Below are 26,636 nucleotides of genomic sequence, written 5' to 3' on the forward strand. Positions count from 1 at the left end.
AATAATGCAACAACTGATTGAGGAGAGTTAATGGATGGTAATATAATTAATATCAGCCAGCATGGCTTATGGAAAATAAACCTTGTCATATTAACTTCACTTTTTTAAAATGAAATTAGGTAGTTGACCTAGCACAACCTGACATTTGATGGGGAATAGAATACCTTGAATGGATTAAAACCTAGCTAACTGCTCAGTCACAAAGCATCTTTCTAAACAAACAATTATCCCTGAATGGTTGTGTTACTATCAGAGTCCAAAAAGGTTTCACCTAATCTAAGTATGATATGAAATTTTGTTCCTTCACTACCTGGCTATCACAGATGAAATACTACAGTCTCTCCTCACAGTACTCCTGGTACATACGGACAGAGCAATTTGTGTGTGTACCTTTTGTGTGTGTCTAGTCCACAGGCTGGACCATGCACCACACACAGTGCACTAGAATATGTGCTAGCAGGGTGTACCAGGAAGGGAGAGCATGGAGAGTTATTTTTCCACCATTTGCAGGAGTGCATTACAAATTATAGATTAAATAAAACATAGTACTGTTTCACTTGACCAAAGAAAAAGGCTGACACACAGACAAGATAGTACTCAAGAACGGAATAAACATCTGTTTGTTGCTTGGGTATATATGATCCATCTTAGAAGACAGTAATATAAGCAAAGGCATAAATAATTTGTAAGAAAACCCTTTGGATGCATGAACAAGTGATGTATGTAATAGTTCAATAACCATTTAATAGAAACTACATTACTCCCTTCTATACATGTGATTTTAGAGCTTGTTGTAGGATTGCCATTCAAGCTTTCTCTCACGAACAGAAAGAACAGGGAGAACAGTCCTGAAAAGCAGGTTAGTCAGTGAACACAGCATTTAGGCAGAACTGAAAAACATAATTCAAAAGGGCTTGCCTGCTAATTTTAAAACATCAAGTCATAGGATAAAACTCTTTTGAAAGTGTTTTCTAAATGAATGTTAAACTCCAAGGGGTTATCCAGGGAGCTATATGTTACACTGACATTAACACCAAATGGGTTCATCTTGGTTAATGTTCTCACAGTGAATGCCAAAGTAATTAATCACAAGCGGCTACATACGGTAAAGTATTAACACATTTCAACAAAAAAACTTCCTTTGAATGTCGTGGTTCCAGCACTTGCGACCTGAGAGGAGTTCAAGATGTATGACATAAACCACTATCACATTTTCAAATGCTGTCTTAGAAATGAGAAATTAATCTGGTGTCTGTTAAGTAAGTACACAAATATTTGATTACTTGACAGAAGTTCAAAGTATATTGAGAGTGATCAGTCATGAAAATTACAGGTGAGTAAATTTCAATAAAACTGTTTTTTTAAAACTGAAAAGACCACTTTTCCCACAGAAATTATGTTGAGGAAGAATTTTGTTTACTCCCCAACCAGGTATTCTCAGATTGCCTAGATTTTAACACTGTTGCCTAAAGTGAGAAGCAAACTCATTCCAGAAGTAATAAACACAAAACTGAAATGGGTAGCTGTGATGCCTAATACAGAAATAAGAGGAAAATCATTCCTGTGCTGTTGAGGAGTTGTTCCCATACTTTCTGGAGTTGAGCATAAGAGCTGAACTGCAGGGCTGGCCACCAAGGGATCCAGAAGGTTAGCCTGAAAGCCACCACTGGCAGTGCGAGCCTATAAACCTTCCTGTGAACGCAGCAGATTGACCGCAGTTTGGGCCTCTGACCCAAATTATGGGTTTATTACACAGAACCGTATATATCAATATATATCTCAGGGCTGGCTGGTGGAGGCTGTGGAAAGAAGCCAAGTTTGAAGTGCATAAAGGATGAAGGAATTATTGATGACCATTCTCAGATGCTCAGATCCTGACCATGCTCAGATTTTTCACTTTTCTATGTTGTCAGTGTATATGGAAACCTTCTGTGAATTGTCTTCTCCCATTCATCCATTGTGTGGATGGAGCCATGGTAGCTGGGGTGACCCTGAACCACAGGAAGGAAAGAAAACTCTTCAGCTGTCATGATGTTACTCAACAGTTCAGGGTGTCAGAAACGTATTTTAGATGTTGCAGATGCACCATTCTGTGGCTTTTCTCTTTACTTACTGTGCTTGAGCTGCTATTTCACAAAGACAGTATTCAGAAAGAGTCTCAACTAGTTCCATCTGTGAACAAATGGTTTCAGTGATTTTTCTGTTGTGGAGCTCTAGCCACAATTAGGCATTCATTTCCTTTGCATTTAGTTTAAGCTGTAGTAGAAAAAAAAAAAAAAAGAAAAGGAAATGGAAGGCTTCATAATGCTTTTTCCCAAATTTGACCTCTCATTCTGGGGTCTTTTAACTACACCTGGGAAAAATAGCCACAAGGGAACATGAGTCATCACATCTATGGTGGGAAAGGATGTGCATTTCTGGAAAGAGCTAATACAGAAGTAAGCTGGCCTTCTTATTGTGTGACCAGTTTACTGCACTGGAAATGAAATATTGGAAAATGTATATTTTGGCTAACAGGGACTAAGTGTTTACATCATGTGGATGCATCAGAACTAGCTTTGTCCAGGCTGCTGTGTCTAGACAGCACTGTGTCACACTGGCAAATTAGCTCAGGACACAGGAGTGTTACAACTGCTTTAGCCTGGTACTGTGCCAGAGGCAATTAATCTTGCTTTGTAGTGGAACTAATTAGTCCAGGGGAAGTACAAGGCTGACCATTACTGTCTAGATCAGAGCTAGCTTATTCAAGGCTTTTGTAAGTGTCTTTGTATGGTGCAGTGCTGTGCAGCACAAACACACCTACAGTAAAGTGCATGACAAGTCCTTGAGGCATGAGGCTGTGGGCCTGAATTTCATCTTTGACGAAATCCTGGAGTAAAGCAGACTTAGGGTAGTCATGAATGTAAGCTTTGGGAGAGGAAGAGGCTAACAGCCAGGATGGTGAGAAGCAGCCTTGGAACTGTGCCTAAGGCCCTGGGATCTTTGCATATAACATTTACAGAGCTGAGCTCAGTTTTTGGACGACATGTAGATAATGAATAGCAAAAGAGAAAATTGGCTGTGAATTGTTATTGGGCATTTTGCAAAAGTTCTTCTGACCGAAAATACGTCCCATGATAAAGAAAGAAAAGGTAAAAACCCAACATTATTTTATCAATGAACAATCTGAGCTAGCTGGCTGTCCAACCACAGGATTGTTTGTGCCACCACAGGGGAAAGAGCGGGGCTGGAGGCAGGCACGGAGATAAAGCTGCCCTTCAAAGGCAGCCTGCAGAGAGACTCAAGTGTGATTTACAGACATGGTGATCTTCAAGGGGTGGAAACAAACAAAAGTGAATAAACTGTGGATGAACAACTTTATTAGTAAGACCCCTACGAACTGAAAGGCAAGCAAGTATTTTGATAGAAATCACCATCTCACCATTCAACAGTGACACCTAGGACTTTTCTGCTCCCCATTTGACTTTTATTGCCCTGTAACTAAATATTGATGTGTTTACTTCAAACAGTGACCCCAAACTCATTTCCATCAACAATTCCATGACTTTTTATTTTAAGTGGAGAAATCAAGGAGGGCCACTGCATGCTAGCTGAAAACAATGGATTCAGTTAATCCATTTGAGGTAAATGAAAGCGGACTGCTAAAGACAGATGCTGCATCATAATAATGTTTAACGAACCTGGGTTTCAAGTCCTGCAGAGATTTTGAGGTAAAACTGTGAGAGCCAAGAGGGTTTTATTTAGAGTATAACAGCTTCAGAGTGAGAGCCAAGATGGTTTTATTTGGAATATAAGAGCTGCAGAATGAGTCCACATAGAAATAAATAGTACCTCTCTTCTTTTAGGAATCATGCATTAACTCATTTCTGGAAAAGTAATAGCTTAGAGGTAGCAGAGAAACATGAAATTTTCCAGATGCCAAATAAGAGACACTGAAATCTTTTATAGAGTTGTCATCACATCATTATATTATTTGCATGTAGATAAGATAAATCAGTGTTGTAAGAAGCAGGACAGGGGAAATAAATACTCTGTGTGATCTGCAGGTAATATTTTCAGTGGAGTTCTATCAATGTTTCTAGGGTGCTCATAAACACCACATGGGCCACTATCCACCGTGGTGAGCTTAAATATGCTAACCCCTGTTTCTAATGACATTACCTCTGACAGATGCCTGAGTGGTCCACATTGTTAGAGTTAAGCTGATTGTCAGATTTGGGAGCAGCATTATCAGATGCCCTGGGTTCAGCAGTAGCAGTCTGTAAGCGGCGAGGAGAAGCAGACAGGCCAACCCAATATGGGTGATAAGCAACTTCTAGTTTATTTGTGACGCAGTTCACACATATATAGGAGTGGTATTCAGCCACTCCTTCTTGGCACAACAATATTGGTTAGCCCCCCACAGCTTCCTCCACATTCTCCTCCCAGGTCCGGTCTCTGGCCACCTGTGGGGGCCACCCCCTGCCTTGCTTGCACAGTCCTCCAGAACTCTATGGTTCTGCTCTTAGAGTCATTCTGCAACAGCAGTCATGTTTCTCCTTCTTGGTAGCTGGTGCAGTGCTGTTTTGACTTTCGGCTCGGGAACAGAGCTGATAACAATGAAGTTTTGGTTTGGCCAAGGACTTTGTGAGCCTCTGCTCTGCCAGGGAGGAGGGGAAGCTGAGAGGAAGCAGAGACAGGACACCTGACCCAAACTGACCAAAAAGGTATTCCATACCACAGCACGTCATGCCCAGGATGCAACTGGGAGTGACCCGGAAGGGCTGGGAGACTGCGGGGTTGCAGGAGGTATAGGTCAGTGCTTGGTTGGGCTGGGGGAACGAGTTATCAGTTGGCTGGTGGTGAGATGTTGCATTCTCTTCCCTTGTTATTTCCTTTATCATTGTTATTATTGGTGGTAGCAGTAGTGATTTGTGTTACACCTTAGTTACTAAACTGTTCTTATCTCAACCCGTGGGAGTTGCATTCTTTTCAAATCTCCTCTCCGTCCCTCCAGCAGTAGGGGGAGGGCAAGAAGGGGGGGAGTGAGTGAACGAGCTGTCTTGTTAGGGTTTAAACCACAACATCAGAATAATAGAAACAGCTAGCATTTTCTTACCTTCCCTGACAGCAAACGGCAATATCCATTTTTTCGCTCTATACCTGGGAATTCCACCTCATAAATAAATCTCTTTCACTTGCAGGGACCTATGACATTGGCAGTGATAGACACTCTCCTGACTTTCTGTGGTGCATCATAGTTCTGGTCTTCTGGGCCTTTTACAAAGTTGTAGCTTGTTACAGTGTGTTTTACCCTGTTGTGAACGAGTAGGTGGTATTTTTAAAGCAATTCTGGATAAAACATCTTTCACATGATAGCCAGAGAAGAGTAGACACTCTTCATTTGTCCACTGAGATCCTGCGTTCACATGAAATGCAGTCAAAGATGACAAAATAATTTTTATCTTTCTTTATTGACCCTGTAGCTTCCCAAGCTCTTGAAGCAGAGTCACAAGCAAGGAGTTTAACAATTCTGACATCAAAATCCAGCCCAGCTGTGTCTCTCATGCAAAGGTGTATCAAAATAATCTCTGCCAGCCTACCAGCCCTGCTGTTCTACTGGGATCTCCTCATGGACTCTCAGGGCTGGCATTGCAGAAAAAATGAACCAGGTTTCCTCATCTTTGACAATTAAACATTCGACCCACTGGGGAGGGTTTATTCCTGCAAATAGATGTTGTTGCATGCTATCTGACCTTAGGGGCAGAGAACAACCCCAACCCTTTCAGTTACTAGCAGAAATGAAGCTAATATTGACCTCTGCTGCCTACAAGGTTTCAGAGAGGATTCCAAACTCACCCATTCTTCAAACCCTCAGAGTATGCTGGAAGTGCCTTAGCCTGCCTGCAAGAATGTAGACTAGTGTAGCTGTCCTCAAATGCTTTGACTGTATGGCCGCGTCCTGTGGGAGCAAGGACCCTGATGGTCTTTTGCTATAGGAAGGAGGGGCAGGAACACCAACCAATAATCCCTATAAAACCACAGCAGTAATGCTATTACAGCTGCTCTTTGTTGGCAATTCAGGGATGATGAACATTGTTTGCATCTTCAGGACTGCAGAACTTCTAAAACATAGCACCAAAAGAAGAAGAGTGAATTGTAATGGCAAATGTGACCCATGAGTGGTCACATTTGCTTCTATGCACATGAATTCTCACAAGGCACCAAGAAAGATTTATCTGTCATCTGAGTAGTTGCAGGGTGACTGCTGGAAGATTTAGGAGACTCAGATTGTGCAGCATGAATAGGCTGGATGTCAGTAAACCAGTATTAATTGTGTTGTCACTTGCTGCACTTTAATTATTTGTGAAATAAAAAGAGAAGTATTGCAGTCAAGGAGCTAGAATGGAGCTGTATGATGCTGGTTTTGTAACAGCAGACTTAGTGGTAATTACAGAAAACCACATTGGTGCTGTATGACTAAGGCAAGCCGTTAGCACACTGTGACTGCACTATTGTCAGAGAGTGTGCTGCTTTGTGTCAGCTCATGAGTAAACTGCACTTGGCTTCAGTATGAGTTTTAAATGAGTTGCTGGTGCCCTTTTTTGAATCTTAGGTAAGCAGTTTGATTTGGAAGGTACATGCCTGCTTTGCAAGACAAAGTAAATAACAGATAATGATTTTTTGTAAGATGGAATGGCACTGACTAGTCATAAGGAAAAACAAAAATCTGGGTTTGTAAGTCCTATCAACTGTTTTCTATGAAGAGGTATTATAAGATGGTATCTTGCCACAGAATCAGGCAAACAGCCTCGAAATATCCACATAGCAAGACAATTTGCTCCTGAACTACTGCTATCATGTTTACTTGTTTTCCAACAGTGATTTATCTGGTGTTCCTTCCAATACAGCTGTTGGTACTTGTGCTTCTTTAGAGCACTTCTTCCTTCCCCTGGCCAGTTTCTCATCTCTGAGGAGCTGGGAATATCTGAACACGTGCTCTCTCTTCTCTACTTTACCTCTTCATCAGCTCTTTAAAAGTTATGAAGGAAATGCCTGTCAAATGCTCAGGACACTACTAAAACTATGAAAAAAAGCATTATTGGACTTAAAAGATTAGAAAAAAAGTTGTATTAAAGCCTTTCATATATTTAAGGATTCATCACAAGCCAGGCATGGGTTCATAAGGCCAGATTTGCCTTTCAAACGACACTCAGGGAAATCCAACTGCTCCCAGAATGATGAGATGGTGAGGGCATTTATCTAAAGTTTGTTCCCATGCTGACTGTGTCAACGAAGGGAATGAGAAATAAATCTTCAGGTAATACCTTAATAATCCGTTGGACAACATCTGCTAAATTTGATATAAAACCAGGTAATTTTAGTTCATATAACATTTCTGAAGGGCCTGGATGTTTAAGGAAAACAACTCTGGTAGGGAGGATCCTGTTTGTCTGGAAGCCTATATGGAAGCTTCAGAACAGCAGAGAACCTGTTAGGGGAAGAAGTCCTTCCCATGCTAGGGGAAACAAAGACATCTCTCCCAAAAGGATGGTACCTCCTAGAACTTCGAAGCAAGTGTTGTATACGAAAATTGCATCTGGCACCAGAGGAGTCCTTCATGCTAGTGTCAATCTTATGGTCTACAAATGGGGAAATGTGTCAACACCGCAGTCTTTTGTAAAAGCAACTCAGAGAGAAAGAGTCCTCCATCTTCCTAAGAACTTTTCTTAAGACTGGTAAAATACGGATTTTGTTTCTTTTTCTTTTAAATGAAAAAGGGGTTTTATCTGCATGATCACTCACTGCTCATTTGTAAACTTCATGATAATTGTTCTGTGGATTTCATTGATGAGTGAGACTTATTTCAGTGGAGGTCTCTTTCTACTCACATTGTATTGGTCCATTCTTTTAGAAAATGTGCTTACAGGCTTGTCAAGAACATATCTTTGGTACATTTCCACCATTTAAAATCACTCTTCATGTATTTCATTGGACTTCCAAAAAAACACTTTTAACATAAATAATGCAGTGTCCGCATGAGAATTGTACCCACGCAAAATGGGTGCCAGAAGTCTTTGGCCTTTGAGCAGCTGGCTAATCTGAGTGCTACTCACTCAAAGTTATACTAATCTGGACAAAAAAAAAAAATGAGTGCAAATGCATGCAAGATGTGTGAATTTAGGTCAGACTTACAGGTAGAATGTGTGCAGCCTAACTGAGATGTAAGCAGTTCTGGAGACTGGTGATTTTAGTAAATTGCAAGACCTCTCATGGTTTCCCAGTGGCAAACATAACACGATTACAAACATACTTCAGTCTTAAAGATCATATTTTTAAAAAAACAAAGGAAAACTGATGCTCTGCAAATATTATCTTCCTATCCGTCTCTGTGCTCTAGCAGGTTTAACAGTTGTTACGTGTTCTCCATGGAACCAGTTTGTAACCATTTTGAAAAATAAGGCAAATCAGAAACAAATAATAGAGTAATTTGCCAGTGATTGAAACTGTTGGAATGGGAGGAAGGCTTTAGCAGGATCCAACCATAATGATTTTGTAAACGTATTATCTGTACTGGACAGCTGATTTCACATAGTAAGCATGACTTTATCCGTCATTTCCATCTCTTGTTTATGGGGATGATCTTCCATAAAAAACTGTTCTTAAACTGGCATTATTCCTGTCCTGCATTTTAAATCCCCTAATCACTATTCAGCCTTCAACCATTTTTTTTCTCTGCTTTTCTCCTTTAGGACAAAACCGCCTGTTTTAGCCCTTTATAAATTTAACATTATGTCACAGTTGCAAATCTGATTCAGATCAATGGCTTGCAAGTCACAAACCCTAATGATCTAATCTGTTGTTAAATATTCATGAAGGAATCTTGGAGAATATGAACTCCCCTCCTTTCTAATGGATGTAAAAGAACCAACTGCATTTCACTGATTGATCACGTGCAGATTTTTATTAGAGTATTACAAAAGCCTCTGCATTGTGAAACACTTATTCCAAACTGCAGCATTTATTCACCATTAAAGAAAATAGCAACATCGTTCCTTTTATATATATAAATCACAAACATATTAATGCTAAACATACCTATTCTTTACAGAAGCTTTTCAGGTGGACTCCTCTGTAGAGTACAAGGCATAGCAGATACAAATATTCACAGATGTGAATCTCTGCCAGCTGTGAACTCTGAAGTATGCGATGACTTCTGGGTAAAGGATCAAGGACAGTATATACATACAGAAATAATGCAGGTCCCTAAGTGCCAAAATGCTGTGGGAAATACTCGCATCGGGAAAGACCTGTAAGAACCTTCAGGTGTTACTCAATCTCAGTTAGGATTTTGTCAAGAAAGGGTACATACTGGGATATACATTACTGCCAACAGTATTCTCTTTTCTTAGATAAATACATGCCCTTTTAGATTTTAAGCTGAAAATATTTACCAGTGCAAAGAAGATCAAGTAATACTTGCAAGTGACTCTTGTCATAAAATATTATTTGGAATATCAGAACCCCTGTAATGCCAGGAGGCTTTTGATTCTCTGCAAACACTGAGAAATGGAATAAAGTGAATAATCATCCTCTTCTACCTTAATTTCCCATAAAAGCATTTTACTTTTTTAAGTTATGACTCTTTAAGCATCAGGCTGGGGGAGCCACAGCTTACAAGCAATTAAAATATCTTCCCACACTTACCAAATTAACGACTTGATAAAATAAATAAATTTGAGAGGCTTAGGCTGACTCAGCACTCAAAATGGGCCTGATCCGGAAGTGCTTATGCAAGCAATGATCTCCACTGAGATCAATGAAAGTGTTGCTTGTGCACATCCTCCAAGATTAGTACTCATCTATGACTCAGAGCCATTTTCACTCCCCACTTTCTTCCCTTACCTCAGAAGATCCTGAATTTGCTTCGGCCATCTTGTCATGAAATTAAACCTATTTTGGAACATGCGACCAAAATTTAACAGCTCTTCATATATGTTGCTGTGCTGTCCTGACTAAAAATGTTTTACTTCAGCTCATATTTGCTCTTTCATACTTATTTTGTAGGACAGAACAATACAAAAGGCTCACTCCTGAATTCCAGCTGAAGGATAGATTCTGACAAGGTGATAAAAAAGCATGTCCTTTGTTTTCCCGCGACCCACCAGGCAATGGAATTGTGATTCTGTCAGAAAATTGTGCAGGCATCTAGCGTGTTTTGCAGTGTGCTTTGACCTGTTTGCTGCTTTTGATTTACAAATGTCAGGCAGTCTAGGATTATGAAGCACAGCCAGTAAGATTTCACAGGAAGGAATTTGTCTCAATATACACAGGTAGAGTCTTTCCTCTGGATGGGTGTTGGTGGTGAACAAGAAGCTGCTTTTTGATAATTAACTAACATTAATACGCAATGATTTTATGAATAGCAAATACAATCTAGTCAGGATAGTGACATTACTGCACAAGAAGCTATTAGTCTTTCCTGTGAAAGTATGGGCTAATGAAATAGGGGGAAACAAGAAAAAAAAATTGGATAATCATGGAATCACAGAGTGGTTTGGGTTGGTAGAGACCTTAAAGATCATCTGGTTCCAACCCCCTGGCCATGGGCAGCAACAGCTTCCACTAGACCAGGTTGATCAAATTAGTGAGGATAACTCCTTTCCTTTTGGCAATAGCATAAATGACCTTGAAGTAAACAAGAAGAGAGAGCACTTGCATCAGAGCATCCTACTTCCAAGCGGTGACACAGATGTTTTGCCACTGCAGAGAATAGTGCTGGTGTCACTAAACAGCTCAGAAGTGACTCGTGTTCCTGAAGGGGTGGCAAGATTATAAAAAAAATGCTCTTGCACAGCTGACAGACCTTTTCCTTGACACCCGGCAAGACAGAAATGGCTGGTGACTATGAGGCTGCCACCTGCATCCCAGCTGCTGTGCCAAGTGCTTTAGGATGCTGAGAAAATGGGAAGACAGATATACACTATACAGCCTTGATGTAATTGCGGTCAACTTATTGCATCCTTTCTTCTTACAGGTTTTTGCCCTAAATAAATTAAACTTTCCTTGTAGTAGGTTGGTTGTTCACACAGGGTCTGCGAACATTCCTGTTACCTCATGTGTCCTGCTCAGCTAAGGTGCCTAGCCTTGTTTCAAACTCTCCTGGTATGAATAGAGTTACATGGAGCAAAGTGAAGTCTAGAAAGCTTACCCAAAAAAGCAGGTAGTTTTGGAGGCTGCTAGCCATCTGTGGGGTCCATGCTTCCAGTGATACTTTGGTACCTTTAACTCCAGAACAGACATATTCCCCAGTATCCCTTCTGCTCAGACAGGACACCGCTCAAGGCACTGCTCAGTAAGCCCCAGGGACAGCCACCAGACCAGTCTGAAAGTGCAGGGATAGTTGGCATTATCAGTGCCCTGGCTTAATAGCCCTACTGAGGAAAAGATTAATTTGATGAAGTAGACTGTTGGAGGTGTTACAAACCCTTTCTGGGGTCGACTTGCTACAGCATCTTTAGCCAGGCACAAGTTTAGCCAGGAACATATGCAACTTCAAAGTAGAAAACAATTATCCATGGGTTAGGTCACAAAAAGTACAGCTAGTATTCTCCAAGCCATTGAGCTAGGCCTTAGAGCAGTCACCATCCCTGACGAGTCACTGGAGCCTTTGCCACGCAGGCAGGAGGGGAAGGGGAAGCCACCACAGCCCCCAGAGACAGATTCTCAGCATTGCTGAGTTAGTGTCTTCACCAGATCCATTGATGCAGATTGCACCAATGACTTGACTTGACAACCTGATTATTTGCTTTTTTTTCTCTTTAAGATTTCATACCTTATCAATGCTATCCCTTTTGAATCCTTGAGTTGCTAACTATTCCATCCTGAAATCCTGATTTTTACCTTCCTTTTCTCTATACAGAGTTCTTCACAGCTCTTTTTGGATGTTCTTTCTCAGCAATCTGGGTGAAGGTTACTGGATCCTGGACTCCTGGTCATCAGGCAGCTAAAGCCTTTGGGGCATTTCAACACTTTTACAACAGGGTTACAGACAGACTGTGGAGGCTGAAGACCTGAAAGCAGATGTGCACCACTGAAACCAACAAAGGGTTACCCCAGCGACTGTAGCAGCATCCCCTGTGGCTTTGGCAGGATCATTTACCAGTGCACAGAGATCTGCATTCTGTACTGTCTGGACAGGGATCTCTGCTTCTGCATCACCTGCAATCTATTAATACCTTAAATATTCCTTGCAATGAATTACACAGGTGGTGAGTGGGAGTGCATGTTCGAGTTAGAATTCTTGCTAAGGTGTCATTTCCAAGGTGTTCTTCCCTTCAGGCTTTCAGTCTACAGCTGAATTCTCAGAAATAATGAGAAAGTGAGGAAAGCAGAGCAGAAAGTCAGTGTTCACAGCACTCCTCCCTGAACATCATGGTTTTTTTATGATGTCATTTGTATTTTACTAGGTACTTGATTTTGTTATAATTGCTATTGCTTTTGTAACAGAATTTTCTAATGTCACTGCATTCTTTCAAAAGTCACATCAGCCTTCAGTGTTGTCAAATAGGTAAAAACAGCATAAGGATTTTTTGAGCCTTCTCCACAGATGTTAGTAACAGTCACTCTTCTCTCAACTTCCCAAGAATTGCAAAGCATCCAAGAACTTATGTATCAGTTTTCATTAACTCTGTTCGTTCAACTCGCTGAAGTTATTACTGAGATCAGCAAAATGACAAAAAAAGAGATTATCCATCTTTTTCATGATTTCTGCTGCTCTTATTTTAGCTAAAAAAAAAAAAAAGAAATAACCATTCAGTAAAATAAGCAGTTAAGACCATGATGATGGGTCATAAATAGGCTGGATAATTTAATGAGGAGTTCTCAAAACCCATTACTTGAAGAAAAAGACAGATTTCCTAACACTTTAAATATGTGAAATGTTCAAGGGTTTCATATATAAGTAGAAAATCCCAAATAGTGATCATGGGCTGTGTAGACAGAGATCTTGTCTATATCTGCCCACAGGCAGCATTACATATTTTATAGCATATTGCTAAATCCTACATTTTTAAACATGCCAATACATATGAAGTGATAAAACATATCTGGTCACCTTCAATGTGGACACAGCTGCTTCATTCTAAATCTGCCTTCTTCAATAAAAGTTATTCCCAAATCAACACAAGGAATTAGCTACTTCAGAATATCTAGTTCTGCTTTCTCATTTGGAAAAAAAACAGGCATACAGTTATGTGAGAAAATTATGGGCCAAAAATCCCAAATTTTACACATTTATCTCTTCTTCCATGTAGAACAAAGGCAATAATATTCTTTGGTCAGTTCAAATTAGAAATATTTTGGGTTATCATTTTACAGTAAACAGTGTAAGTCAGAGAGTATTTAATCCATCAAATTCTTATATTAATCAGAGCACTGAAAATACAGCTCAGATAAAGTATAAATTTAATTACATTTATCCATTTACTTTTAAAAAGCATGGCAGACCTTACAAGCCCTTTTATGTGCTAAGGAATATAAAACAAAAATGCCCCAGAGTAGGTAATACAGATAGACATTGTTATGTAAAAATCATCTCAAATTTAATATATATATTTTTTTTTAAAAGCTACACTTCTTGCTTGCACAAATTTTTCTTATTAGCCATGTTAAGATAGCTATTTTAAGAATCTCAGAGCAGAAGACAATATTGAAGAGTGAGAACCATAATAAAACCACAAGATTCAATTAAGCTTTCTTGGCCTGCCAGGCTGGAATCACTGAAGAGCCTCATTTCTGTAGGCAAAGGTCTGTGACGAATTTCTAGCATTTGGCCATGGATGCTCCCAAGCCCCAAGAGCTTGTCCACCCCCATTCATAGCTAGGTTAATGGAGATAGATAGGTCTTAGTTTGATTTTGATTTGAGGCTTTCTTTGGACCTGTGAGATTTCTCAGCTCTCCCACATGCCCATTAGAAGAAGAGTGCATATTTTGTCTGAAAAGCTCATTTTAGGAAAAGATCTTCAAGTGATATAAAAATATACCTGTATGGTTCTGTTGAAGACTGTGAGAAATCCATTAGTTTGTATGAGCTAATAAAATGCCTTCAATATGAGAAATGTTCTTATAATAAGCAAAAGGGAATAAGCTTAATAGTATGGCTATAACATATTAAAACATTTTCTTGCACATCTTTCTTTATATCTGATGGAAGTTATGATGACTGGAAAAAGTTATAAGCTCTAAGTTACAATGTAAAAGCAGACTTGTCTCAGTACTGGTAATACCATAGCCCATCTAGTTTCTGTAAAATACTGTTGTACATTAGACATGAGTAAAAAGGGTGACATCACCCATGTTGTTTGTTTTTCCTTACATCTGTTTTTCATAAGCGGGTTAAGAGAATTACTGGCTGAGAAACCAATGTAAATCTTGATTTATGCTATGATTGTTTAACTGTCTATTTTAAAATTCATCTGTAGGCTGGGAGTCATCCAGTCAAGTGAAGCAAACAACAGAAAAGCATTTAAGTGACCAACTGTCCAATACAAGCAGCAAATGAGGAATAATGAATAGTCAAAGCAGTAATGCCTCTCCAACCATAGTGAACAATTTAAAACCTGAAAATAACTCAGACAGATTTTGGAATAATGTAAAGTAAGAGCCAGAATTACAAAGTACTGAAATGTAGGTGTACAAAGCTGATGAAAACAGAAGATAATTCTGCACATAAAGTGTTCACTGCAAAACCTAATACCTAGTCTATTCATTAACATTGACATCATCCTTAGTGACTGCCTCATTATTAAAGGAATAGCTATGAAACTCATAGAGACTTAAACATTGAAATAATTGCCAGTGAGATGGTCTAATGGAATAGAAAGTACCTAAAATGGCTGAAGCATCCAGACTGGAGTTAAAGTAGCCATTGGCCTCTCAAGACATTTTGATTAGCAGTTTGGAGTGGATGAAACTATTAATAACTAACTGACTTTGATATGTTTGTTTCTTTTAATCCCATTGCCTTAGTTTGACAGAGGTACAAATCACATAATTAGAAGCCTTGTTCCACTAGGAAATCAGTGTCAAGTGACACTGGGCTCATTTATCATGTCAGAGTCAGTAGGCCATGTAGGTGTTTTTAATCATCCTTATCCTGATAGGACTTAAGGCACAGAACAGTAACTGGTGTTTGACATTCAGAATGCTTGGAGATTTTCAAAGTCATGTCTAAATCAAGTCCACTTTGGAAGACATGGTTTTAAGGAAACATATTTAAAAAACATTTCCAAACAATAATAAAAAGTGGAGGTTTTTACATCAGAGCTGCCATTGCTAAAACACTAATTTTACTTACATGCATGTTCCTATACATATCTGCCATAAGGAATAAGTATGCGGGAACTCAGAGATGGGTTTCTCTTTTAAAAAAGACATGATTTACTTTGCTTCTTTTTTTTAGCTGCTTGGGTCAGTAGTTCAACTAATTACATTTCTAAGCCACCATTTGAGAATGACTGTGCAAGAGAAAGGAAGAAATCTTTTGGGATAAAATTATTGAATTTTCATCACACAGTTTTCCAGTAGACTGTTAACTGAATAATCTGCCTGCTGCCTTTCAGTGATATGAAGGATGTAATCTATTTTTGAATACCTGAAAGTAGTTGTGGGAAGTTCTCAGGTTGTTTTACCTTGTACACACAGGTCTTCATCCTGTTGTCACAAAGGCAATCTCAAAGCTTCTGTTGAGCTGTAACAGTGCAGAGTCTAGAATGACGAATCTTTGGAAGAGCATGGATTTGCCATACATATGGTTAATCCCAGCAACTAGACAGTAGGTTTTGTTCTTACTAAGTGATAAACATAGCAAATATTTTTCTGAACTGATTATAAAATAATATAGGAAATAAAAGACAGTTTGCCTACCATATAGGGTTATGCAGATTATATAAGCAATTTTTATTTCATTACACTTCCAAAATGCAATCAAGAGTAAAACATACAGAGTTAAGCAACAGAAAAGTTAAGTGCTCAGTGGATCACTGGGAATTTCATAGGATATCCTAGATTATTTTAGCTAATTTTTTTACTAATTTTACAACATTGCTCAAGACTCTCTTAATTATTTATGTATTATTCTGAAAGAAAGCCTAACATCATATTACACTATTCTTAGAGTAAATAACCAGTATCACAACATAGACAAAAGATGCATTATAAAATTTAAATCAACTTCTGTCCTCTTTACCACAGTGATCAATTGTCTTTCTGTTTTCAAATGTAACACTCATTGAGTTTACAATTCAGACACTCTGTTCTTCCTAAGTATAATGAACAGCAAGTTAAATACCAATTTCGTAACTGAGCAGCTGTTAATGAATACATAAGCAACCTAACAAATTCATGAAGATTTGGAGATAAAGTCAAGGAAAGTTGTAAGCAGATAGGCTCAGAAGCAACAGAAAAAGATGTTACAGATATGCTGAGGACCCCTACTTCACTGTTAATCAATATTAAAAGAAATATTGATTTCAAAATATTAAAAATTTGAAACTCAAACAATTCCCAAAACATATAAGACTACTAAAGATGATCATGACTGACAGACTCTGATAAAGTACTCATCTGTCATCTGTGCAATTTTTTGGTTCTCAAGAAAAAAGAACCCATAAAATAAAATAAAAGTTTTATTATGATGGTAAAACTGTTATGTTAACAATAAAATAACATGAGTGTTAGCAAGAGTGTTAGAAAATGCCTTACAGGCAGCTATCTCAGTTTATTGTTTTAAGGTTGGGACTTTTTCTAGAGAAAGGCAAAGTAAATCTGAACAGAAACAAGGAAAAAAGGCCACAAAAAGGTCCAAAGCACAGCAGAATAAAGTCGAAATCTCAAAGAAGATTGAGTCTGACAGGCTCTTTGAAGAACCTGAGTGTGCTGAGACTGAACATAATTGTAGTTCAGCAAAATTAATGATCCCCTCAAAAGTGCATGCCTATTGTCAGAGCAAAAAAAAAACTTAACTTGGGATTTAGTTCTCATAGCTTTGGAAAAGAAAGAAAATAAGATGGAAAAATAACCAGGTTCACAAATAACAAAGTGCTATTGATGACAGAAAATGCTTAATTAGAGGTAAAGAGTCTTGAGTAGAACCTGAGGATAGAAGAAATTTCAAAAAATAAAAAAAAATCACAAAGAATCCAGGTGATCATTACATCTGAAATATATCACCTTAGAGAGCACTAGGTGTTTTTAATCACAGGCTAAAGAAGAACTTGTTAGTTTATCCTGAATATCACTCCACGGAAAACCAATTCTAGGAGAGAGAAAGGTCTCAGGCTTAAAGACCTTCAGTCTTCGATAAAATAAGAATTATTTCAGGTACAGCTAGCTCACAGCTCTGATTTCTGAGATGTGCTTATGCCCTAGACTCAGTGGGGAGGAAAGTGGTGAGTTAGGTATTCATAGATGTACAAGATTCTTCTGCATTCTGGCTATACTTGTATATTTGCAGTGTCTTCTGAATTTAAGTCAGAATATCCTTTTCTTAATCAATACAGAATTACTTTTCTTTCTCATAAATTTACATAATGATTAAAAACTTTGCCACTAGCTTGGCAAATTCCTCTTCATTTTACATTATCTTTTGCTATGTGTGCCAAAATAGAAATTTCTGCGTGTTTCTCTAAACTCTGTATTTTAGGAAAACATATGAATTTTTGCATTGGACATCGAATTACTGACCAGGCACTAGCCACACATGAACTTTCTTTTCTAAGACAGTATTTAGATGTAGTTGATTAACAGCTGACATATTTTATCACACAAATTTTGAAAGTGGAGTTCACTATTCAAAATACAAGTCTATTGATGGACAGAGGTTTTCCTCAGTGAATCCTAATAAACACAAGAGGTGATTTAACTGAACAATCCTCCCACTAGAAACAAATCAAATCTGTTCAGTATCAGATACTTGTCACCAGTCATTTTTTCCTGTTTTGTTTCTGAAGCTTCACTTTGTCAAGAAAATTCTGCAGACAGTATTTTCCCATCTGCACCATTAAGGTCATAGGAAACTTTTCTTTCCTCTTCCATCTATCTTTATTTGGTTCAGGACTTCAAATACGCATATGTGTTAGTCCCATGCAGAGATATCTCAGCTAATTATTAAGACTATAAAACCAGAAATGTTTTACAAGGGGTTTGAGCCTAGGCTCCTCTGGCTGCTTGAAACTATCTACTCTGATGATGTCCCCATGCCTGTGTGGGTCTGCACCCTTGAGATCAAGATTTGTGGTCTACCAAGGGGAGCTGATTGGCATCTCGCTAGTAAATAACAATAATTTTGTATTCACATAACATTATATTTACATAATGATAACATCAGCGCTCACAGGCACAGTTCACCATTAAAGGTAATGTTTGGATAGTGCCTATTAGAAGCAGACGAGCCTAAGAGCCTTTTAAATTGTCAACAGGATAAAGCTAGGCAGCACAACCTGATGGGAGGCCACAAGTAAAACTTGAGAAACCTTTAGCTACATGGAGTCAAAGCCTGAAAGCAATCAGAAACAGGTGGAACATGACAGACTAGAAGAGTGAAAACAACTATGCCCATGAGCAAATTTAAAGTTACATGGTTCTACTCAACATGTGATATTTATTCCAAGGATCACTTGTGCTATAGGAAAATAGGTGGGTGGCAACATATGGCAGGGTAGGAAGACTGGACATGCTCCAAGCAATATCAGAAAACCAAGCATGAAGTTGAGGAAACCCACTACAGCAATCTCAGCCCCCATTTCAAAACAAAGAGGTAGCTGAGGAAGACTATAGCCTAATGCTTCTGTCAAACAAAATGTCAGTCCTTCAGTGCCCACAGACACAGGCTACCACTAAAGGTAATGTTTGGATGGTGTTTATTCCTCTTTCTTAAGACAGTAGCAATAAATGTCAGACTTCTGAAATATGATTCAGAACCAGTGATAGAGCAGTTTGCACAGAAAGTCACAACCAGAAGGAAAATATATCTGGACTTTAAGGCTCAGTGTGTGGAAACCATGGGGGAAAAGAAACCCTACTTTTTAGGGTGTAACTAGGTATGCCCCACTCTGCAAGACCCAAGTCCTGTGTTCTGAGGAAAGTTTATGATCTAGGATAATGTTATGCTACATGTTTTACCACAATGATGTTTCCTCAGTCAACGTGAAAAGAGTCACCCAAGATTTACCTAACAGACTGCTCTGCAAGACTGCATCTTTTTTGAACATTTTTGACACCTTTGCATCTCCAACCCAAATAATATAGACTTTAACTTTTTCTCTTCTGCTTGTACTTAGAATACAAGCATGATTGATACTATCTAATCACACTTGCATACAATTGCTTACAAATTGCTCCAGAGATGATTTCCTGAATAACAGCTTCCTAAGTGGTGCACTGCTTATCTGACCCTTCGAAAACTAAAAAGAAATTATGATGTGTGTAAATCTACTAATAACCTCTACTCTGAGAAAGTAGAAATGAGAAAAATCCCTCTGGACATCACTTACTCTTCTACAACTACATCATTCACTCACTGGACTCAGTTTGGATGAGTTCTGGATTTTCAGCCCATGACTTGAATGTACATAGCATTCTCAGCTTTGACGACCCAGCTTGCTCAATCATCTAAAGGCTTTGCAGTCTAATTCAAGATTTCTCTAAAGCCTTTCCTGCAGAAGAGAATTCATAAACCTCCTCAGATGGTGGGAGCAGGGCTTATACAGAAACAGATACCATGCAGCTTCAGAAATTATAGCACTTGTCCCACAGCATATTGCAATGAGCTTGCAACCATTTAAGTTGACATAGAAAAGAAGCAATACAGGCTGTAGAGTGAAGAATCCTACATGCACAGAAAAACAGATAAACCTAGTGCCAGATCCATTCCTTCCCTTTTTAGAAGGTTATACTCCCAGCTTTGCCCAAGACCGCACTTACACTTGAGGTACTCTGACACCTTCTAAAGGAAAACAGACTTTCCCATTCAAACATGACCCCATTTCAAGTAGTCAAGGATAGAGGAATCAAGCTGTAAAGCTGCTATTGTATTTTCTAAGCATCTATTAGTAATATAATAAGGAGGTCCATCAGCAGAATTTAAACTGCAACACCTTAAAAAGTCACTTCACTACAAACAGTTTTTAAAAGAACATCACCACAGTATTCTGATGCATATTGAGGTAAATAAACATTTTGAGAACCCAAAATATTCCTTTTAAGTGAATCAGCATTTTTTCAGGGAAACTGAAGAAAAAGAAAAATCATGTCAACCAAACCACTGTTTCCAGTTCAGCTAAGTTACTCTCTCATTTGCCTTATAAGTACAGGTAGAAGAAAACAAGCCTACTCTGCCTTAGGAGTTTTACTTTTGTTTTTTTGCTAGTTTTTATTTTTTCCATGTTGTCTTCATTTGATTCACTGATTATCAAACACAATCATGTGGGATGAGGATATAGGTAAGAGCCGAAATCCTGGAATATATCTTGGCAGCGTTACTTTCTAGTTTACGTATGGCCTTACATAACATTCTACTAACTAATGCCTGGAGAAGCTTTTTCTCTGCCACAGTCAACTGGGATTAAATAGTCTTCTTCTGTGTGTATGTTAAGCACAAAATGCAGTTAGATCCAAGAGCAGCAAAAGATCCAGTTTCCAAACACATTCAAACAATCCTCCAAACAAAATGAGAACCAGACAGCCAGGCAATTTCCATTTATGCAGTCAAGAAGCATTCATGACAAAGTAGCTTCATGAATAATAGCAGTAGGAGAGATTTTCTCTACTGCTGCGAAATGTGTTTGCTAGCTGGAAAAAGCTAGAAAGTAATAAAATATGAAGGGGAAGTTGCTTTCCCACATCTGTGCCTGGCAAAATCTTGGAGCAGATTATCCTGGAAACCATGCTAGAGAACATGAAAAACAACAAGGTGCTTGGTGACAGCCAGCATGGCTTCACTAAGGGGAAATTCTGCCTAACCAATTTGGTGGCCTTCTATGATGGGGCTACAGAACTGATGGACAGGGGTAGAGCAGTTGATGTCATCTACCTGGACTTGTGCAAAGCATTCGACACTGTCCCGCATGACATCCTTGCCTCTAAACTGAAGAGACATCGATTTGATGGATGGACCACTTGGTGGATAAAGATCTGGCTGGATGGCCGCACGCAAAGAGCTGTGGTCAATGGCTCAAAGTCCAGCTGGAGTTGGGACTGGAGCACCTCCTGTATGAAGATAGGCTGAGAAAGTTGGGGCTGTTCAGCCTGGAGAAGAGAAGGCTGCGTGGGGACCTCATAGCAACCTTCCAGTATCTGAAGGGGGCCTATAGGGATGCTGGGGAGGGACTGTTCATCAGGGACTGTAGTGATAGGACAAGGGGTAACGGGTTCAAACTTAAACAGGGGAAGTTTGGATATAAGGAAGAAGTTCTTTCCTGTTACGGTGGTGAGGCACTGGAATGGGTTGCCCAGGGAGGTTGTGAATGCTCCATCCCTGGCGGTGTTGAAGGCCAGGTTGGATGAAGCCTTGGATGAGAAGGTTTAATGTGAGGTGTCCCTGCCCATGGCAGGGGGTTTGGAACTAGAGAATCTGCAGGTCCTTTCCAACCCTAACTATTTTATGATTCTATGATTTAAAAAATCTCTCATGTGGAAAAACTGATTTTTCAGATCAAAGTATTTGGAAGGATATTTTCTCATGAGCCTTTCAGCTAGTCAGCTCTGTCTTTAACCTCCAGCTTGGCTGCACAACAGGTGTTTAATCAGAAGTAGCAATGTACTTTTTTATGTCAAAAACATTTTTTGTTTGTGTGGTTTTCATTTTCTTGCTTGCAGTGACTCATGAAGTGTGCCACCTCACTGGAAAGAGCTTCTCACTAGGAAAGCCGTGTCATAAGCTCTGCCCAGCTCAGAGTTATTCAGTCAGAGAGCCCAACAGTCAAGGGTGCTGCTCTTGATACATTCAGGGAAGTCCTAATATATGTAAAAGAGTAACCAGACAGAAGATATATACCTATTCTCTGGTGTTTCCCGAAAAATTCTGTGATCAGTTAAATGGAGATGAAGAAATACCAATCTGGGAATATGCCACTCTTAGAAAATGACTGCTTGATCAGGATGCTGAAAGACTTCAAAAGAGGCTCAGCCAGCCACAATGAGCTTCTCTTGTCCTAAATAACTCTGGAGATGTTCAAGGTTCCTTGGGACTTCTTAATCAACGAATTTTCTTCTCTGCACCCTGTTGAATGGACTTCCTCAGTGATCACAGTTAGAAATACGCAGGTATCATTGTAAATGAAATTGGCCCATATGCCATAACATGATAAGGTATTTCAGGAATGCAGGAAAGACAAAAAAGCAACTGATATAGCATTTTTTTTTTCTGCTTCATTAACAAAGCATAAGCAGCAGCTGTTCGAACAATATTTGCTGCTTTGCTCCCAGCAAGTGTTTCCCAGCAGTGGGAGTAGCAGTAGCTCTATGACTCAGGACTTCACAGCCATCAGCCTTTGGAGAAATCTTCCTTAGATAACTTCAATGCCAATTGAGCCATAGGCTTGATTTGCAGTTCTTGTCACAGTGCTTCTCTTTTTGTCAATATCTCCCAGATACCTTTTATTTTTTCATTAGGTAAAGAGAGGAGAGAAAGATCCTGTTGTCCTGAATTTGACAGTTTATCCTTTGCATTGCTTTTCACTGCTAAGGTGCCCAGCAGCAATATTTTATTCAGAGTGGAAGCAATTCAAGGAAATTCCACTGCTGACCAGTAAATAAGTTTGCAATCAAAGATGACAGAACATACGCCATTCGCAAAAGTGAGCCTCCCAGGAATTAGTTATACATGCAAGGGGAATCTTTCTGAAAGTATTGCCATTTTGAATTTCACTGCTAATATAAGTGTAATCTCAGCTTGCTGCAGATTATCTCCTGGGTTTGTTCTACTTCAGAGAGCTCCTTTAGGATCAATTTTATGGCTTATTTGGTAGTTTCTATCCTTATTGCTGGCATTGTGCAATGAAAAAAGAGCTAGGAGCAGAAAAACACTTTTAACTAACACCTCAAGAAACCTACAGGAGCCTTTAGGTGGCCCTCTCTAGCTGGCATAAGGAGGCTGGATGAATTCTGGCCTGTGCACCTACAAAGGTAATTCACAAGGCTGATTTGTGCCTTCTTTTTTAACAGTTTTGTATTCTCACTAGCTTCACCCTGAAGGTGAGGAGCAGAGTAGTATGGTGATGCGGTGCTGGACATTCTTGATGATCCTGGCTAATCCTAATAACTTAGACACTCATGCCTTCTGTGTAGGAGAGTCTGTTTTGTAGAACAGAAAAGGTTCTTGTTTTAATGTTGACAGTTGCATATACCAGCATTTATGTGGAGTATACAAGGGCTTGCTTACTCCAGTCCTCATCATGCTATACATCAGGTCTCTCATAACAAACAGCTAAACCACCAGTAATGTTTGGAGTACGTATATATATGGAAGTGTTAACTCAAACTCTTACTGGGGACTTTGTCCATCCAGTCCCTCTATTAGCTAATTAGGAGAGCTGTACCTTCAAGTTGAGTCCCAAATCTTGCCTAGCCACTGCAGGATCCCATGGTTCCCTGTCACCTGAGAATTTTAAGGAGTTTCTAGGTCCATCAGGACTGGGCCTGAGAGCTAGGATCCATCCCAGTGCCCCAGCCAGGGGCAGGGCAGCCAGGGAACATTGGTGCATCCCCAGCCCTAGGCATCAGGCACCTCCTTGGGAACAGACATGGGCTGATGCTGGGCTGGCACTTATGAAATAAAATATCATGAGGCTCCAGGTGTCTTGCAGAGTTGACAAGTACTTGTGAAGCTCATAGTGCTTTAAAATCCCCTGGATTTCCTAACTTTCTAATGTTCATTTCAGATAAGAAGAAAAATTATTTCTATTTTGTTTGGCTTATGCAAACCTAGTTTTGTGCAATATAAAGAAGAAAAAAAAAAACAAAAACAAACAGGAAATATCCAGAGAGTGAATTGTTGTTTGAGATTTTAATATAAACCGGATTAGTTATGGGACTAATAAATATAAGTAGTTTGTAGCTGCACTGAATTTTAAGTAAGTGATTCTATGTCCTCTGAGAATTATTCTAAAAATACGGAATTATTTGTTAAGATTCATGGTGAGGTTGGAGAGGTTTGGCATTAAAATGAATTTAGAGATTGATTATGCCAGCCATCACTGCTACAAAGCTTTAATCTTGATGACAGAGCTAGTGAGTCTCATTAAACTGTCTTCCACCATTTCCAATGCTTCGTGCTTTTGCTGAGTTCCACTCTTACCTAGTATCACAGAATGTTAGTAGGTTCCTACATAGTATTTTAGAAACGGTGAGCTTTAGAATCCCAGAGGTATTCAGAAATTCACCAGAAATGCATGAGCTAAAATGAACAGTAACAGAATACAGAGTTAAACACAATATAATGAGCTATAAAGTTTGGCAGTGTGTAAATACTCTGCTAATTGTTCATGCCTTAAAGGAAAACCTTCACCCTGAACTTGTTTCGGGGAAATAGTCTGGTATCTGGAAGAGAAGAAGGGTGAAGAAAAGTTCAGCTTCTCCTCTTCACTTAAAAAGTCAACTTCCTTTACAGAAGACATGAGGCTGAAGTACCCTCTCAACCCCATAGCTTCATATCTTTACATCTGCATTGCTTCTACCTGCACAGGCTTTCAAGGTGATGCTCATACCATGCAATATCCTGAGCCTATCCCTGGAAATCCAGTACCTTTCTTTGTGTAACATCACCACAGCTCTGTCCCATTTACAAATGCTGCTGCCACAGAGATGGGGTTTGAAAATGTGCCTTGATACATATGGGAAAAGTCACCATATAGTAACTGCTGGGGGTATGCAGAGCCTGAATCTGAAATTGCAGTTTGCCCTTCTAACATTCTTCAGAAGTTCTGACCACATGTGCAAGATTTTCAGACAGTTTGTGTGCAGTTAAACAAAAGAAGAGACTTAAAATTGAAACACCTCCACCATCTCCTGAGAACAGCTGCTACCGCTGCCATGGACCAGCCCTGCTCATCACTTCAATCACCTAAAAATGGTGAATGAATGTTGCTCTGGGTTCCCTTGGCCCTCACACACCACTTTCCACTTCAGCTTGAGATGAGATAGCTTTTTGCACTGCTGCACAGAGAAGGAGGTAGAAATAAGGCCAATATACTTACCCCTGGATACTCAAACCTGCGTTCTGTTCAGAGAATAAAAATCTTACTTTTACAAAGGTAACCTAGTTTTGCAGCAGCAGATCTGTCTTCTCTGTCTCCATCTGCTAGTCTCTAGTCTCACATGATCTGCTAAGACAGGAAAAAAATCATTTATGGAGCATAGGCAGGCATGGCTAGGTTTCTGGCCAGCTTTCAAGGGTACTCTGCATGCAGCTCCCACTCACAAAGAATTGTAGAGCTTCTCACTGTATAATAGCTTTTAAACTTTTTGGTGAAGTAAATTCAGAATGTCCCTAACTTCCACATAAAGCTTCCCTCTCAAGGTAAAAAGATGAGCCCTATTGTGCATGTTTTCCTCTGATGAGAAGTGCACGGACATAGAGAAGCTGTTTGAAATAAATGGTCCTACTCACCTAAGAGTGAGTAGGACTCATCATGATCAGGAGTGGCAAAATCTGCCACATTCAGAGTCCAAACAAACAAGTCTGTACACACTACATTCCACGAGAAGCCCTGAATGCATTTTTTTTTCATAAGGTTTATAATTTTCCCCAGCTTCACATGGAAGTGAGCAGAACATTCAAGTGCTCTACCATACGCATTCTGCATTCTGCATTCCTCATCGTAATGCCATTTGGCTCTTCTACCTGCAACAGCTCACATTTAAGCAGAAAATCTATACTTTAAGACATAAAAAAAAGAAGGAAAAGGAACATGTCTCTCCTCTTTCAGCAGCAATCCAAGCTAATATTAACTGCTTCCATTGGCAAAGCACTAGATCATTGTATGCATGCATTCAGTTCCCTGTGCAATTAGCATGCCCCCATGTATCAAGAACTCGGGTTTAATGTAAAGTAAAAATGGAATGTGTGACATAAAATCATCTCGTAACAAAACTGAAAGGTCAGGATTGTTTTGGTGGCATTTTATAGTGATAAAAGAAGCACACTGCTCAGACCATAGGGAACACAGGTTAGAGCTTAGAGTGCTCACAGGCACAGTGAAGCCTCTGATGTTTTCCCATGGTTCAGATACCAGCATTATCAGTTACAAAACAATAATGACTGGGAAGAGAATCAACATTCAGGGGAGTTCAGTAAGAAAGAGCACACCTTGAAATACCGTGTGTAGTTTATTTCTTTAAGCCTAACAGCAGTGTGAAGTGAATTAAAGTAACCACCTTTTAAATCTTTAATTATGACAATAACATTGAAAGCACTAAAACAAAAGCAAGGCTTAAGGTAAGCTTGAGCCCACAGTGAGAAATGATTGAAGCTGATTTAAACCTGATAAGGAAAGCCGAAGTCCTTCTGGAGCAAAATCTGGTGGGACTGTGAAGAGCAACAAGAAAGGCTTCTACAGGTATATCACCACGAAATAGAAGACTACAAAAAATATGGGTT

The sequence above is a fragment of the Pezoporus occidentalis genome, unplaced genomic scaffold (genome assembly GCF_034315485.1).
Source record: "Pezoporus occidentalis ecotype Australia unplaced genomic scaffold, CSIRO_AGI_Poc_V1 ctg4, whole genome shotgun sequence".
Taxonomy (NCBI): domain Eukaryota; kingdom Metazoa; phylum Chordata; class Aves; order Psittaciformes; family Psittacidae; genus Pezoporus; species Pezoporus occidentalis.